The 16,052-nt window shown below is 41.6% G+C and overlaps 1 long non-coding RNA gene across 1 annotated transcript in view; it reads right to left on the minus strand.

The window, feature by feature from the left end:
* The window catches only part of LOC122466022, a 110,351-nt gene that overhangs the window by 15,892 nt on the left and 78,407 nt on the right, over nucleotides 1-16,052 (minus strand). Inside the window, exon 2 of the long non-coding RNA XR_006291220.1 lies at nucleotides 4,672-4,685. This is a non-coding gene — a long non-coding RNA (uncharacterized LOC122466022). The remainder of the gene's footprint in view (nucleotides 1-4,671; nucleotides 4,686-16,052) is intronic.

Here is a 16,052-nt window from a genome sequence, read left to right on the forward strand (position 1 = left end):
AATGGCCCTCTGCCATGCACATTGGTCAAACTGGACAGTCTCTACGTAAAAGAATAAATGAACACAAATCAGATGTCAAGAATTATAGCATTCATAAACCAGTCGGAGAACACTTCAATCTCTCTGGTCACTCGATTTCTGACCTAAAAGTGACTATTCTTCAACAAAAAAACTTCAAAAACAGACTCCAACGAGAGACTGCTGAATTGGAATTAATTTGCAAATTCGATACAATTAACTTAGGCTTGAATAGAGACTGGGAGTGGTTGAGTCATTATACAAAGTAAAACTATTTCCCCTTGTTTATTCCTCCCTCCCCCCCCCCCCCCCACTGTTCCTCAGATGTTCTTGTTAACTCCTGGAAATGTGCTGGAAATGGCCCACCTTGATTATCACTTCAAAAGGTTTTCTCTCCCCCCACCTCACTCTCCTGCTGGTAATAGCTCATCTTAAGTGATCACTCTCCTTACAATGTGTATGATAAACACCCATTTTTTCCTGGTCTGTGTGTGTATATAAATCTCCTCACTGTATTTTCCACTTTATGCATCCAATGAAGTGAGCTATAGCTCACGAAAGCTTATGCTCAAATAAATTGGTTAGTCTCTAAGGTGCCACAAGTACTCCTTTTCTTTTTGCGAATACAGACTAACACGGCTGCTACTTTGAAACCAGTCTTTTATTTGTGTTTATTCTTACTACAGCCCCATAAAGTAGGAAAGTTTTACAGCTGGGGAAAGGGAAACACAGTGAATCTAAGTATAGCCATCTAATAAACTCCCACATTTCTTTCACATTTTTCAGTCCAAATTTTCTCTCCCAGCCAATTTTCCTCAGTTCTGGGAAATTTGAAGCACCAAGTATATGTATTACTGGTTGGGACAGTCCTCTGTTTGCCCATACTGAATAATCAGGTCATGATCACAGGTCTATAGGCAATCACGAACTTCCAACCCACTGATTAATTCATCTTTATTCACCATAATGAGATCCAAAATAGATTTACCTGTGTTAGGTGTAATATCTTGTGTTAGAAAATAATCATCAATAATTTTTAGAAACTCTACTGATGTTTTTCTATCGGCTGCATGACACCCACAAAACCAGTTTCTCTTTCCACACATTACAGACTGGTGCTTAAGGAGTAACTTCTCCTGTTCTTTCCTTTGATTCAGTAGTCATCTGTAAGAGACCACCACCAGGAACCCCTCCCGGGCTTTATTAGTTGTCACACTGAATGATATGCATTAAAGATATGGTGGTCATGAGTTATCTAATTTCTAAAGCAGATAGCAGTGCCTTGAATGTAGAGTGCCATCCCCCCACAACACACACACCTCTTATATCCACTCTGTCCTTCTTAAATAGTATATAACAGGGGTTCTCGAACTGGGGGTCAGGACCCCTCAGGGGGTCACGAGGTTATTACATGGGGGGTTGCGAGCTGTCAGCCTCCACCCCAAACCCCATTTTGCCTCCAGCATTTATAATGGTGTTAAATATATTTAAAAAGTGTTTTTAATTTATTAGGGGGGGTTGCACTCAGAGGCTTGCTATGTGAAAGAGGTCACCAGTACAAAAGTTTGAGAACCACTGGTATATAACCAGTGATTTTACTGGTCTAATCATATGAATCATCCCACCAGATTTCAATAATACTGATTTTCTTATCAATGAGAACCTGAAATTCCTCTTGCTTGTTACCCAGACTCCTAGCTGTGGTATATAAGAAATTGAACAATTTTTTCTCTTCACATTCTTTGCCTCAGTGGTTCAATTTGGTGGCAATCCACTGAGGCTGAGTTTGTAGTGAATTTGCCATCTTAGCATCCTCTGCTTGTGCTGTTTAACACCCTCTTGGCTGCTCCAGCTTGTCTCCAACTAAGATTAGTCTCCTTATTAGGCTCACAGGCTGTCCCATTTGTACAGCCCCCTACTTCACTGGAAAGTAGCCAAATGTTCCAGAAAACCAAAACTTTCAGCTTCACACCAGTTGTTTAGCCACCAATTTACCTCCAGTATTTTCTGCCTTAGACTTTCTGCCTATACTATTTTCTGTGCACTTTTATTCACATTCTATGACTACATCTGCTGGCAATTTGAACAAATAATATTGATTGAACTTCTTTGTGGGTTTCCTCCAGCTCTTACTGAAATACAAAACATCATTATTTACTACCACGCTATAACTCTGAACTTAATTACCGTAGCATGTCTATTGGTCTTCAATTATCTTGTTTTCTAATCTTTCCCTAGAACACTGCAAAACATACAGTAGTCTACACACATCTAATGGATATAATCCATCTGAGTACACATAATGGAAAACTAAATAAAGTGTACTTCTCAAGCTCTTCTTTCAGACCACAGTTACTTCAGCACATTAACAACCGACCCAAGAAAGGGAGATAAGGGTTTTGTTTGTTTTGAAATTGCTACTGAATCCGCAAATTGCCATGTGAGAAAATTGTGAAACCTATTAGCAAAGGGTCAAATCTATATTTCCAGAAACCACCCAACACCACAGTAAATACCAGGTTTTTTGGGGAAAAATGAATAAAAAGGAATTGTTTGGGCAACGAGGAGTCCACAAAAGCTTATGCCCAAATAAATTTGTTAGTCTGTAAGGTGCCACAAGGACTCCTCTTGATACAGACTAACACAGCTACCACTCTGAAACCTGTCAACGAGAACAGTGCAAAAGTAAACAAATTATAAGAAATAAATTGTAATGTACAGTACAGCAGCAAGCTTTCTAGGAAAGACCATAGGTCAACATTATGAAAAAAAACTATTTTTTTTTTAGAACTAACCCTATGCATTTAGCACCTTTCAGGTATCACAACTAATCCAAAAGTGAAATGGTCAAACAGTTACATGTTTACTACACAGTTACAAGCTGTGAACTCCTTTAAAGTTCTATAAGTCAAGAACAAAAAATAATTCTGCAATCCTTGGAAAGGATATGCTTATACAGACAATAGCTCTTGAAGATAAATTGGGAAAGACCGTCAAGTATTATTCACACCTATGCAGTTGCAAATTGGACAAACTGACACCCAACATTTTGGAACAATGCTTTGAATTCATGATAGGATTTATCAATTGTAAACTCCTGTTAATATGCAATCAGTGTACTGATGTTTAGCTGCCTTTTTAGGAATGAGCCGCTGACAAAATGACCTAATTGAAAAGGGTAGTACTCAAAGAGGCTATGACCAAGTTGCCATTGCTGATAAGACATCTGTTTGCATGGTTGAAAAACAAACAAAAAGACCCTACTTCTCAAACTGTTTATGTACAGCATTGTATTTTTTCTACTGCATTATTTATAGACTACCTATAATTGATCTGTGCGATGCAGGATGATAGACTGGGTGGTCCCTTCTGGCCTTAGAAGTTATGAATCTATGAATGATACAGTAAACTGTGTATTATGAAACAATTATTTTGACATTAATGGCGAACACGAATTAAGCAATTAAATTGATAATGTTCATACTTGACTGATTCTTCTAGTAGTGGACAATGACGGTAAAGTAGAGGAGTGATGGCAAGTTTTGAAATTGTTGTTGTTTCCCCTCCCCAACTACAAAAAACAAACAAACAAACAAAAACAAAGTAAGAAACTTTATTTGTGATGAGTGTATCATCATGCCTGCTTGTGTCATGCTCAGAAAATGTCATGCACTTCAGTTTAAATGTTGGGAGACACTGAGCTTAAAAATGCATTGCAGTTCTGCACTGCTTTCCTTGAACATCTTTTCTAACAACCTTTTCTCCTCAGTTTTCTTATATGAAAGGCAATAAGGTAGAGTCCTAAAAGACACCCCCTCCCTTTAGGCAAAATTCTTACTTTGATGGGAGTATTCTCTGAATAAGGACTGCAGGATTTGACTACTTTGTATTCTTTACATACACTTGTAGGCAAACTATCTGATCAATTCTCATCACCATACTCATCACTTTTCTTCATCTCTCCTCATAGGGAAACAGCTGTTTAACATTGTTAGCTTTCTCCCCTATATATCTTCATAAGCATACCATCTGTACAGTGCTTAGCTTTTATTGTTCATCTCCATAAGACAATTTTGGATGCTCAGAATTCACTGAGTTCCTCCTTACCTGTTCATCACAAAAATCTGCAACAGGAAATAGAAATTCAATCTTCTATACCTCTTTACAAGTAAAGCAAAACAGTCTGCTTGATTCTTATCAGTTTTCTCTGCAAGTCTTTGTAAGAGGACCAGACAGTACTTGTCAGCCTTCTTGTATTCTCATTGTAAGAAATACATCCATGAGGTAGTATTCATCGGTTTCTCCTTGCAAGATTTGCAGTGAGTATTTATTGACATATGGAACGCCATCTGGTGACAGAAGTGGGGATGTGCATTTCAGAACAAAGACTATGCAAAGTTAATGTGACTTAGCCTGGTCTACACTACAGGATTAGGTTGAATTTAGCTGCGTTAGGTCGATTTTATAATGAATGTATCTACACAAGCAACCCGGTTCCGTTGACCTAAAAGGCTCTTAAAATCGACTTCTGTACTCCTCCCCGGTGAGGGGAGTAGCACTAAAATCAACCTTGCTGGGTCAAATTTGGGGTAGTGTGGATGCAAATAGACGATATTGGCCTCCGGGAGCTATCCCAGAGTGCTCCAATGTGACCACTCTGGACAGCACTTCAAACTCCAATGCACTAGCCAAGTACACAGGTTTTTCTCAGGAGTGGTGGGTGAAATTCTATGGCCTGCGTTGTGCAGGAGGTCAGACTAGATGATGATAATGGTCCCTTCTGACCTAAATATCTATGAATCTATGAAAAGCCCCAGGGGACCATGCAGTCCCACCAGAATCGCAAACGAGCTCCAGCATGGAGGAAACGGGAGACACTTGATCTGATTGCTGTATGGGAAGAAGAATCTGTGCTGGCAGAACTCTGATAAAAAGAAGAAATACTAATATATATATGCCAAAATCGCACAGGGCTTGATGGACAGAGGCTACAACAGAGACACACAGCAGTGCTGTGTGAAAGTCAAGGAGCTCAGACAAGCCTACCAAAAGACAAAGGAGGCAAACGGTCGCTCTGGGTCAGAGCCCCATACATGCCGCTTCTATGATCAGCTGCATGGCATTCTAAAGGGGGATCCTACCACTACCCCACCACTGTCCATGGACACCTGCAAGGGGGGGAGTCTCATGCAACACGGAGGAGGATTTTTGTGGAAGAGGAAGAGGAGAAGGCACAGCAGGCAAGTGGTGAATCCGTTCTCCCCAGCAGCCAGGACCTTTTCATCACCCTGGAGCCAATACCTTCCCAAGGCGGGATCCCCAAACCTGAAGGCAGAGAAGGCACCTCTGGTGGTGCACATTTGTAACTACAGTACAGGGGTTAAAAGCAATAGCATTTAATGTTTGATTTGCCCTGAAGACTTGGGATGCATTCGTGGCCAGTACAGCTACTGGAAAAGTCTGTTAACATGTCCGGGGATGAAGCAGGAATCCTCCAGGGACATCTCCATGAAGCTCTCCTGGAGGCACCCTGAAAGCCTTTGCAGAAGGTTTCTGGGAAGGGCTGTCTTATTTCATCCTCCACGCCAGAACACTTTACCACGCCAAGCCAGTAGCAAGTAATCTGGAATCACTGCAGCACAAAGCATGGCAGCGAATGGTCCTGGGTTTTGGTTGCATTCAAGCAACATTCGGCCTTTATCTTTCTGCGTTAGCTTCAGGAGAGTGACATCATTCATGGTCACCTGGTTGAAATAGGGAAATTTTTGTAAGGGAACAGTAAAAGGACCCCATTCATGCTGGACCGTTTGCTCTTAGCTAGAAGGGATGATCCCATAGTGACGCAGCGGGGGGAGGGGTGAAGGGATCATCCCAAATAACCACGCGGAGGGGTAGAGGGAGGGGTGTGCTGCACATCCACCAGAAAGCCACAGCCCCTCTTTTTAAATGGCAAACCCAGCCGGCATTGCTTGCTATGGGAAAGGAGGACATTGCAGTTTGAAAACATTCCCACATGTTATGAAGGCATTAGAAGCCAAATCCATGTACCCTGTGGCTTACCATAGCTGCCTGGAAACCAAATTCTGTTGCCCAGCCATGTGTGATGTGCCACCATACCGGCAGGCGCTCAATATAAAAGGCAAAATGTGACCTTGTATCTAAAGCACATGTAGTGTCTGCTGTGAATTGCTTGATTCACTGTGAGAGTCTCCCTTTTGTTCTCAGAAATGTATCATCTTAAATTTTACTCTCCCTTTTGATCTCCCTGCAGGTGCAAATGTTTCTATGCTCCCCCTGTCATCTCTGTCCCTGAGGTTATTGCAGATTAGAAGATGAAAAAAACGCACTCACGATGACATGTTTTCTGACCTCATGCAGTCCTCCCACACTGATAGGGCACAGCTGAATGCATGGAGGCATTCCGTGGCAGAGTCCAGGAAAGCATTAAGTGAGCACGATGAGAAGAGGCAGGATGCAAAGCTGAGGCTAATGGGGGAGCAAACGGACATGCTCAGGCATCTGGTGGAGCTGCAGGAAAGCCAACAAGAGCACAGACCACTGCTACATCCACTGAACAACTGCCTGCCCTCCTCCGCAAGTTCCATATCCTCCTCACCCAGATGCCCAAGAATGTGGGGGAGGCTCCGGGCACCCAGCCATTCCACTCCAGAGGATGGCCCAAGCAACAGAAGGCTGTAATTCAAACAGTTTTGATTTGTAGTATGGCTACAACAGGCAATGTGCCCTTGTCCTTCCCTCCTCCACCACCCCACCCAGGCTACCTTGTCAGTTATCTCCCTTTTTTGTTATTAATAAAGAAAAAATGCATGGTTTCAAAACAATAGTGACTTTATTTCCTTTGCCAGCTATGGTCGAAGGGGGGAGGATGGTTGTCTTACAGGGAATTAAAATCAACAAAGAGGGTGGGTTTTCATCAAGGAGAAACAAACAGAACTTTCACACTGTAGCCAGACCAGTCACGAAACTGGTTTTCAAAGCTTCTCTGATGCGCACCGCACCCTCCTGTACTCTTCTAACCCTCCTGGTGTCTGGCTGTGCGTAATCAGTGGACAGGCGATTTGCCTCAACTTCCCACCCTGCCATAAACGTCTCCCCCTTACTCTCACAGATATTGTGGAGTGCACAGCGAGCAGTAATAACAATGGGAATATTGTTTTCGCTGAGGTCTAACCAAGTCAGTAAACTGCGCCAGTGCATTTTTAAACGTCCAAATGCACATTCTACCATTCTCTACTTGGTCAGCCTATAGTTGAACAGCTCCTGACTACTGTCCAGGCTGCCTGTGTACGGCTTCATGACCCATGGCATTAAGGGGTAGGCTGGGTCCCCAAGGATAACTATATGCATTTCAACATCCCCAACGGTTATTTTCTGGTCTAGGAAGAAAGTTGCTTGCTGCAGCTGTTGAAACAGACCAGAGTTCCTGAAGATTTGAGCATCATGTTCCTTTCCTGGCCATCCCACGTTGATGTTGGTGAAATATCCCTTGTAATCTACCAGTGCTTGCAGTACCACTGAAAAGTACCCCTTTCAGTTTATGTATTTGCTGCCTTCGTGGTCTGGTGCCAAGGTAGGGATATGGATTCCATCTATCACCTCACCACAGTTAGGGAATCCTATTGCAGCAAAGCCATCCACTATGACCTGCACATTTCCCAGAGTCACTACCTTTGAGAGCAGCAAGTCAGTGATTGTGCTGACTACTTGGATCACAGCAGCCCCCACAGTAGATTTGCCCACTCCAAATTGATTCCCGACTGACTGGTAGCTGTCTGGCGTTGCAAGCTTCCAGAGGGCTATCGCCACTCACTTGTGAACTGTGAGGGCAGCTCTCATCTTGGTATTCTTGCACTTGAGGGCAGGGGAAAGCAAGTCACAAAGTTCCATGAAAGTGCCCTTACGCATGCAAAAGTTTTGCAGCCACTGGGAATCGTTCCAGACCTGCAACACTATGTGGTCCCACCACTCTGTGTTTGTTTCCCAGGCCCAGAATCGGTGTTCCACGGCATGAACCTGCCCCATTACCACCATGATGTCCAAATTGCCAGTGCCCGTACTTTGAGAGAAGTCTGTGTCCATGTCCTCATCACTCTAGTCACTGCGCTGCTGTCACCTGCTTTTGCAGGTTCTGATTCTGCATATATTGCTGGATTACGCGCGTGGTGTTTGCAAAGCTCATAACTGCCGCGGTGATCTGAGTGGGCTCCATGCTTGCCATGGTATGGCATCTGCAGAAGAGCAGAGTGGCAGCGGAAGCGACGGGTGGATGACGATGCTGACAGCAATACGGCGCTCGCACGGAAAAAGGCGCGAAACTATTGTCGGCCGTTGCTTTCATGGAGGGAGGGAGAGGGGAGCAAGGGGTAGGCTGGCAGCAGACAGTGCAGTACGACTGCTAGTCATCATCGTTTCCAGGCAGACTGAATCTCCATGAGACGTAACTTAAGAAGAGAATGACCTGGAGTCATTCCCATTTATGTCCAGGCGCCCCTGACCGACCTCACCGAGGACTTCCAGGAGCACCCAGAAGAAAACGATTATGACTACCAGTCGTACTGCACTGTCTGCTGCCACAAGGCAATGTGCTGCTGCTGTGTAGCAATGTAGTACCGCGTCTGCCAGCATCCAGGACATGTACAATGATGGTGAGCTGAGCAGACTCCATGCTTGCCGTGGTATGGCATCTGCATGGGTAACCTAGGAAAAAAGGAGCGAAACGATTGTCTGCCATTGCTTTCACGGAGGGAGGAAGGGGTGGGCCTGATGACATGTACCCAGAACCATCTGCGACAATGTTTTTGCCCCATCAGGCACTGGGATCTCAACCCAGAATTCCAATGGGCAGCGGAGACTGTGGGAACTGTGGGATAGCTACCCACAGTGCAACGCTCCGGAAGTCGACGTTAGCCTCGGTACTGTCTTAATGGTCTTAAGTGGGGACACACACAATCGACTGTATAAAATCGATTTCTAAAAAATCGACTTCTGTAAGGTAGGAAATGTTAATAAAAAGCATGCTCAGGGCAACCAAGAAAACTCCACTACTTAGGTAAATATTTAGGAATCTTGATAAATTGTAAAATGGGGATTATTAACAATTCTGTGGGCGTAAATAATTCTTTATAAAGACAGGAAAGAAGATATACACAAACAGAATAGTTACCATTATTCTAAGGCACTATAAAAGAAAACATATCTTTTTGGTGACTGATTAAGAAATATGTGAAAAAAGTAATGAAGATAAATATATGTTTTTCTAAACACTGCAATGACAAGATAAATATATTTAAACAAAGTCATATTTAAGATACAAAAAATGATTAGAATTGATGCTTTTTAAAATCAGGACAAATTCGGTGACATAACTGTAGAGCCGTGGCTGTGTTAAGGCTCAGTTGAATTCATCTTTGGGTAGGAAATCTACAGTGTTAAGAAAAAATAAAGGGATTTTGTCTTTTCCTCAATAATGAAGCATACAGGCAACTAAGCTAAGTTTTTTTCATGATTTGGGCACAGAGACCAGATTTCCAAATTTCCAATCTAAAGTTAGATGTGTACATCCACATTTATTTACCTAAATATGTATTTACCTGGGTCTGATAATGAAATCAATGGAAGCTGTGGATGTTCAGCACCTTTGAAAATCAGGCCCAACATTACCAGCACTGAGCAACAAGAAAATCATGAGTCATGCCCCCTGAAATCCTAAGACTGAATGTAAAATCATGAGATTTTTTTTTAAATAATTTGGGGTTTTTTATATTTAGCCTATGGTTTTTGAGTTACTAGCATTCACGCTGACATGTTTCTCTCTCCAACCACTAATGATAGAAAATTTCTTTTTAAAAAAAAAAATGAAAGTTGAAATCATTACCTAATAACCTATCTCCAGGAGTTGGGACTTTAAGGGAAAAAACACACCAAATTGTGTGAGCTTTGTGGTAGAAGTGTGAGAGCTGGCAATAGTGAAGGCTATATAATGTGCTTACAGACATGCAGTTTAGAAAATGTTGGTTTTGGGGCCCAGTCTTGTGAGCCTCTTTCATACTTTTCTGTTTGACTCTAATAGGACTACTTAAGTGAATAACAGTTTGTTGATCAGACCCCTATCCAGTGATAGATCAGAATCTTACATATGGACTCTCTGCAGTCTGCTGAGAATGTATATGATACGGAAATGCCTTTTAGGAATATCATTAGTGCATATAATCTTAGTAAGATACCTGTATGATATGAAGCCCACAGATGTGGCACTAAAAAAGAAACCAACCTTGAGCTGTCAGAAGGAATGAAGGACTTTATGTTTTTCAAAATAATTTACCCCAAAATTCTCTCTCCTTGTGGGATTTATCTGGTGTATAAAATAGTGGAAATATTGATTGCGTAGAATTTACTGGATTAATAAAATATTGGGAAAACATGGTCAGGAGACTGAAAATGTTGTAAATATATATATAAAACAGAAGATATAAAACAGAAGATTGAGCAAATCTTCTAATGATTTGAAATATTATTTGTAAAATCAAATTAAATAAGCAGACCATATATAAGAAATAGAATAGACATCTGATCTCAGATAGTTTTTATAATATTTAAAAGCTACATACACATTGATAGCAAATTGATTCTGTACCATTTTTGCTTCACAATTACAGTCAAACATATTGGCATGTTGAAGAGTCTTGAATGGCATTGTAAGTGGTGAAGTGCCAAAAAAAAAAAAATGAGCTAAATTTGTTTGAGGAAATTATTATTCCTATACCATAAAGACTTTTTCAGATCAGTGAACACTAAAATGGGCAATCTTTCTTTAAAATAGCTGGTGAGAGCATTGAAGGATAAAGCAGTATATCTTCCACTACCACCTGAGGAAGCTAAATCTACTTTGTCTATCCAGAGCTGACCTGATAATACTGTAATTTACTAATATTCTTAAATGGCATTCTATTAAAAAGGTCATCAGATTGGGTAGGATCCTTCAACTAAGGTAAAACAAGAGCTGTTACAAGTCTGAAAACTCATTAATGCATATTATGAGTATGTAAATATTGCCTAGTTAAAAAGGAACACTTTTTCATAAAACAAAGGAAAACAGCAGAATATAGAAACCATGAAAAACTATAACTAAAACAAAGAAACATTATGAATGTACTTTGCACCTAGATACTAAGCAGCAGTAGAAGAATAGCAAAAGATAGCTATACATAGGTAGATTGCTAAAAACAGTAGCTGCCACTCACTGAAACTATACTATCACAGTACTATAAGATACCATGAGAAATAAGTATGTCTGATTCTCAGTATAATTTGTCTAGCATTAGCAGCAGGTTCCACACTTGCTGTGGGAAAGCAAGCTGTATATTCTATCATCTAGCACTGCTCATAGATTCATAGATTCATAGATATTTAGGTCAGAAGGGACCATTATGATCATCTAGTCTGACCTCCTGCACAACGCAGGACACAGAATTTCACCCACCACTCCTGCAAAAAACCTCTCACCTATGTCTGTGCTATTGAAGTCCTCAAATCGTGGTTTAAAGATTTCAAGGAGCAGAGAATCCTCCAGCAAATGACCCATGCCCCATGCTACAGAGGAAGGCGAAAAACCTCCAGGGCCTCTTCCAATCTGCCCTGGAGGAAAATTCCTTCCTGACCCCAAATATGGCGATCAGCTAAACCCTGAGTATATGGGCAAGATTCACCAGCCAGATAGTACAGAAGATTCTTTCCTGGTTAACTCAGATCCCACCGCATCTAATATCCCATCACAGGCCATTGGGCCTGTTTACCATGAATATTTAATTACCAAAACCATGTTATCCCATCATACCATCTCCTCCATAAACTTATCGAGTTTCATCTTAAAGCCATATAGATCTTTTGCCCCCACTGCTTCCCTTGGAAGGCTGTTCCAAAACTTCACTCCTCTGATGGTTAGAAACCTTCATCTAATTTCTAGTCTAAATTTCCTGGTGGCCAGTTTATAACCATTTGTTCTTGTGTCCACATTGGTACTGAGCGTAAATAATTCCTCTCCTTCTCCGGTATTTATCCCTCTTATATATTTATAGAGAGCAATCATATCTCCCCTCAACCTTCTTTTAGTTAGGCTAAACAAGCCAAGCTCCTTGAGTCTCCTTTCATAAGTCAAGTTTTCCATGCCTCGGATCATCCTAGTAGCCCTTCTCTGTACCTGTTCCAGTTTGAATTCATCCTTCTTAAACATGGGAGACCAGAACTGCACACAGTATTCCAGGTGAGGTCTCACCAGTGCCTTGTATAATGGTACTAAAACCTCCTTATCCCTACTGGAAATACCTCTCCTGATGCATCCCAAGACCGCATTAGCTTTTTTCAAGGCCATATCACATTGGCGGCTCATAGTCATCCTATGATCAACCAATACTCCAAGATCCTTCTCCTCCTCCGTTACTTCTAATTGATGTGTCCCCAGCTTATAACCAAAATTCTTGTTATTAATCCCTAAATGCATGACCTTACACTTCTCACTATTAAATTTCATCCTATGACTATTACTCTAGTTTACAAGGTCATCCAGATCCTCCTGTAGGATATCCCTGTCCTTCTCTAAATTGGCAATACCTCCCAGTTTTGTATCATCTGCAAACTTTATTAGCACACTCCCACTTTTTATGCCGAGGTCAGTAATAAAAAGATTAAATAAGATTGGTCCTAAAACCAATCCTTGAGGAACTCCACTGGTAACCTCCCTCCAGCCTGACAGTTCACCTTTCAGTAGGACCTGTTGTAGTCTCCCCTTTAACCAATTCCTTATCCACCTTTCAATTTTCCTATTGATCCCCATCTTATCCAATTTAACTAATAATTCCCCATGTGACACTGTATCAAAAGCCTTACTGAAATCTAGGTAAATTAGATCCACTGCATTTCCTTTGTCTAAAATATCTGTTACTTTCTCAAAGAAGGAGATCAGGTTGATTTGGCACGATCTATCTTTTGTAAAACCATGTTGCATTTTGTCCCATTTACCATTGACTTCAATATCCTTAACTACCTTCTCCTTCAAAATTTTTTCCAAGACCTTGCATATTACAGATGTCAAACTAACTGGCCTATAGTTACCCGGATCACCTTTTTTCCCTTTCTTAAAAATACGAACTATGTTAGCAATTCTCCAATCATACGGTACAACCCCTGAGTTTACAGATTCATTAAAAATTCTTGCTAATGGGCTTGCAATTTCATGTGCCAATTCCTTTAATATTCTTGGATGAAGATTATCTGGGCCCCCCGATTTAGTCCCATTAAGCTGTTTGAGTTTCTCTTCTACCTCAGATATGGTAATATCTACCTGCATATCCTCATTCCCATTTGTCATGCTACCATTATCCCCAAGATCCTCTTTAGTCTTATTAAAGACTGAGGCAAAGTATTTGTTTAGATATTGGGCCATGCCTAGATTATCCTTGACCTCCACTCCATCCTCAGTGTTTAGCGGTCCCACTTCTTCTTTCTTTGTTTTCTTCTTATTTATATGGCTATAGAACCTTTTACTATTGGTTTTAATTCCCTTTGCAAGGTCCAACTCTACTTGATTTTCAGCCTGTCTCACTTTATGCCTACATGTTCTGACCTCAATAAGGTAGCTTTACTTGCTGAACCCTCCCTTCTTCCACTCCCTGTATGCTTTCTGTTTTTTCTTAATCACCTCTCTGAGATGTGTGCTTATCCAGCTTGGTCTACAACTCCTGCCTATGAATTTTTTCCCCTTTCTTGGGATGCAGGCTTTTGATAGCTTCTGCAGCTTTGATTTAAAATAATCCCAGGCCTCCTCTACCTTTAGATCCATAAATTCTTCAGTCCAATCCACTTCCCTAACTAATTTCTTTAATTTTTGAAAGTCAGCCCTTTTGAAATCAAAAACCCCAGTCGCAGATTTATTTTTGTTAATCCTTCCGTTCAGTTTGAACTGAATTAGCTCATGATCACTTGAGCCAAGATTATCCCCTACAACCATTTCTTCTATGAGGTCCTCACTACTCACCAAAACCAAATCTAAAATGGCATCCCCTCTAGTGGGTTCAGCAACTATTTGATGAAGGAATCCATCAGCTATCGCATCTAGGAAAATCTGAGCCCTATTATTATTACTAGCACTCGTCCTCCAGTCTATATCTGGGAAGTTAAAGTCTCCCATGATCACACAGATTCCATTAGTATTTACTTTATTAAAAACATTAAAAAGGACTCTATCCATATCCAAATTAGATCCTGGCGGTCTATAGCACACCCCAAGCACTATCCCAGGGGAGGCTCTAATAGTTTTCTTCCCCAATGTAATTTTTGCCCAGACAGACTCTATCTTATCCATTTCATTGCTTCTTATTTCTTTACATTCTATCTCATCATTGATATACAATGCTACTCCACCACCTTTACCTTTATTTCTGTCTTTCCTAAACAGCACATACCCTTCAATACCTGTAGTCCAGTCATGACTACTATTCCACCATGTTTCTGTTATCCTATAATATCTGGTTTTACTTCCTGCACCAGTAGCTCTAGTTCCTCCATTTTGTTACCTAGGCTCCTCGCATTGGTGTACAAACATCTTAATTTTTGCTGTTTGGCCTCACTCACATTCTGTACCCTATTAGGCACGGTCATTCTACAGCCAGTATAACCTATTAGACTGGTATCTACACTGCCCTTCCTCCTACCCATGGCTATATCCTCTCTTACTTCGTTTTCTTTCCTCTCAATGCTAAAATCCGGCATGGAGATTACCTGGACATCTCCCAACCATCTCCCCCAAATTCCGACTTTAAAGCTCTTTTAATCAGTTGTGCCAGCCTCCATCCTAGAAGTCTATTTCCTTCCCTACTCAGATGAAGTCCATCCCGAGAGAACTGTCCTCTGTCCATGAATGACTCCCAGTGGCCATACATCCCGAAGCCCTCCTTATAGCACCACTGCCTAAGCCATCTGTTGATAGTCATAATCTTGTCACACCTTTGTTGCCCTTCTCTAGGAACAGGCAGAATCCCACTAAAGATCACCTGAGCCTCGATTTCCTTAAGCATCTTCCCCAGCCTAGCATAGTCTCCCTTAATACTTTCCAGCGAGAATCTAGCCATATCATTTGTTCCCACATGAAGGATAATTAGGGGATTCTTTCCTGCTCCCTTTAGAATCCTTTTCAACCTCAGGTCTACATCCCGTATCTTAGCACCTGGAAGACAGCACACCTTCCTATTCTCTGGATCAGCTCTGGTTACAGGCCTATCTATTCTTCTCAGTAAAGAGTTTCCGATCACATAGATCTGCCTTTTCTTGGTGACGGTGCTATTCTCCAGTCTATCCCCGTTCCCTCTGACTGCAAGTTCTTTCCATTCCTATTCTCCCTTGTAATCCTCTTCAACCCATCCTGTATCCTCCTGGGGCTCATATTTGGTGTAGTCTCCATTAACTCTTGCCCTTTTCCTATAGGACTAGCCGCTCTTCTCTTCTTCCTTACCCTTCCACCTTCAGTGACTACCTGCTAAGCCCCTTCTTCATTTTCCAACTCTGCAAACCTATTTTTGAGCTCTATTTCTCCTTCACTAGCCTGTCTTTTCCTCTGCCTGGTTCTTTTAGTCACATGCTTCCACTGACCACTTTCCTCACCCAGTCTCCCCTCAGAATTCCCCAGTCCTGCTTCCATCTGCAAGTCTGAGTTTTCTCTTCAGATACCTCATGTCTTTGCTCCATAATCTGCTCAAACCCCTTCCTAAACTCAACCAGACTTTCCACCTGCATCTCCAAACCTAGGATCTTTTCCTCCATCAGCTCTACCAGACGGCATTTCATACAGACAGAACTCTTACCAGGTCCCCCTCCAGGATCATGTACATACCACAGCTTCCACATCCAGTCATCTTCATTGTATCTTCCACTACATGGGTCACTCCCACTGCTGCCTCTGTATCTGTCATAGCCTTCCCACCTAAACCTGTTAATCTGGGAAACACAAACCACACCAAAACACC

The sequence above is a fragment of the Chelonia mydas genome, chromosome 5 (assembly GCF_015237465.2).
Source record: "Chelonia mydas isolate rCheMyd1 chromosome 5, rCheMyd1.pri.v2, whole genome shotgun sequence".
Lineage (NCBI taxonomy): Eukaryota > Metazoa > Chordata > Testudines > Cheloniidae > Chelonia > Chelonia mydas.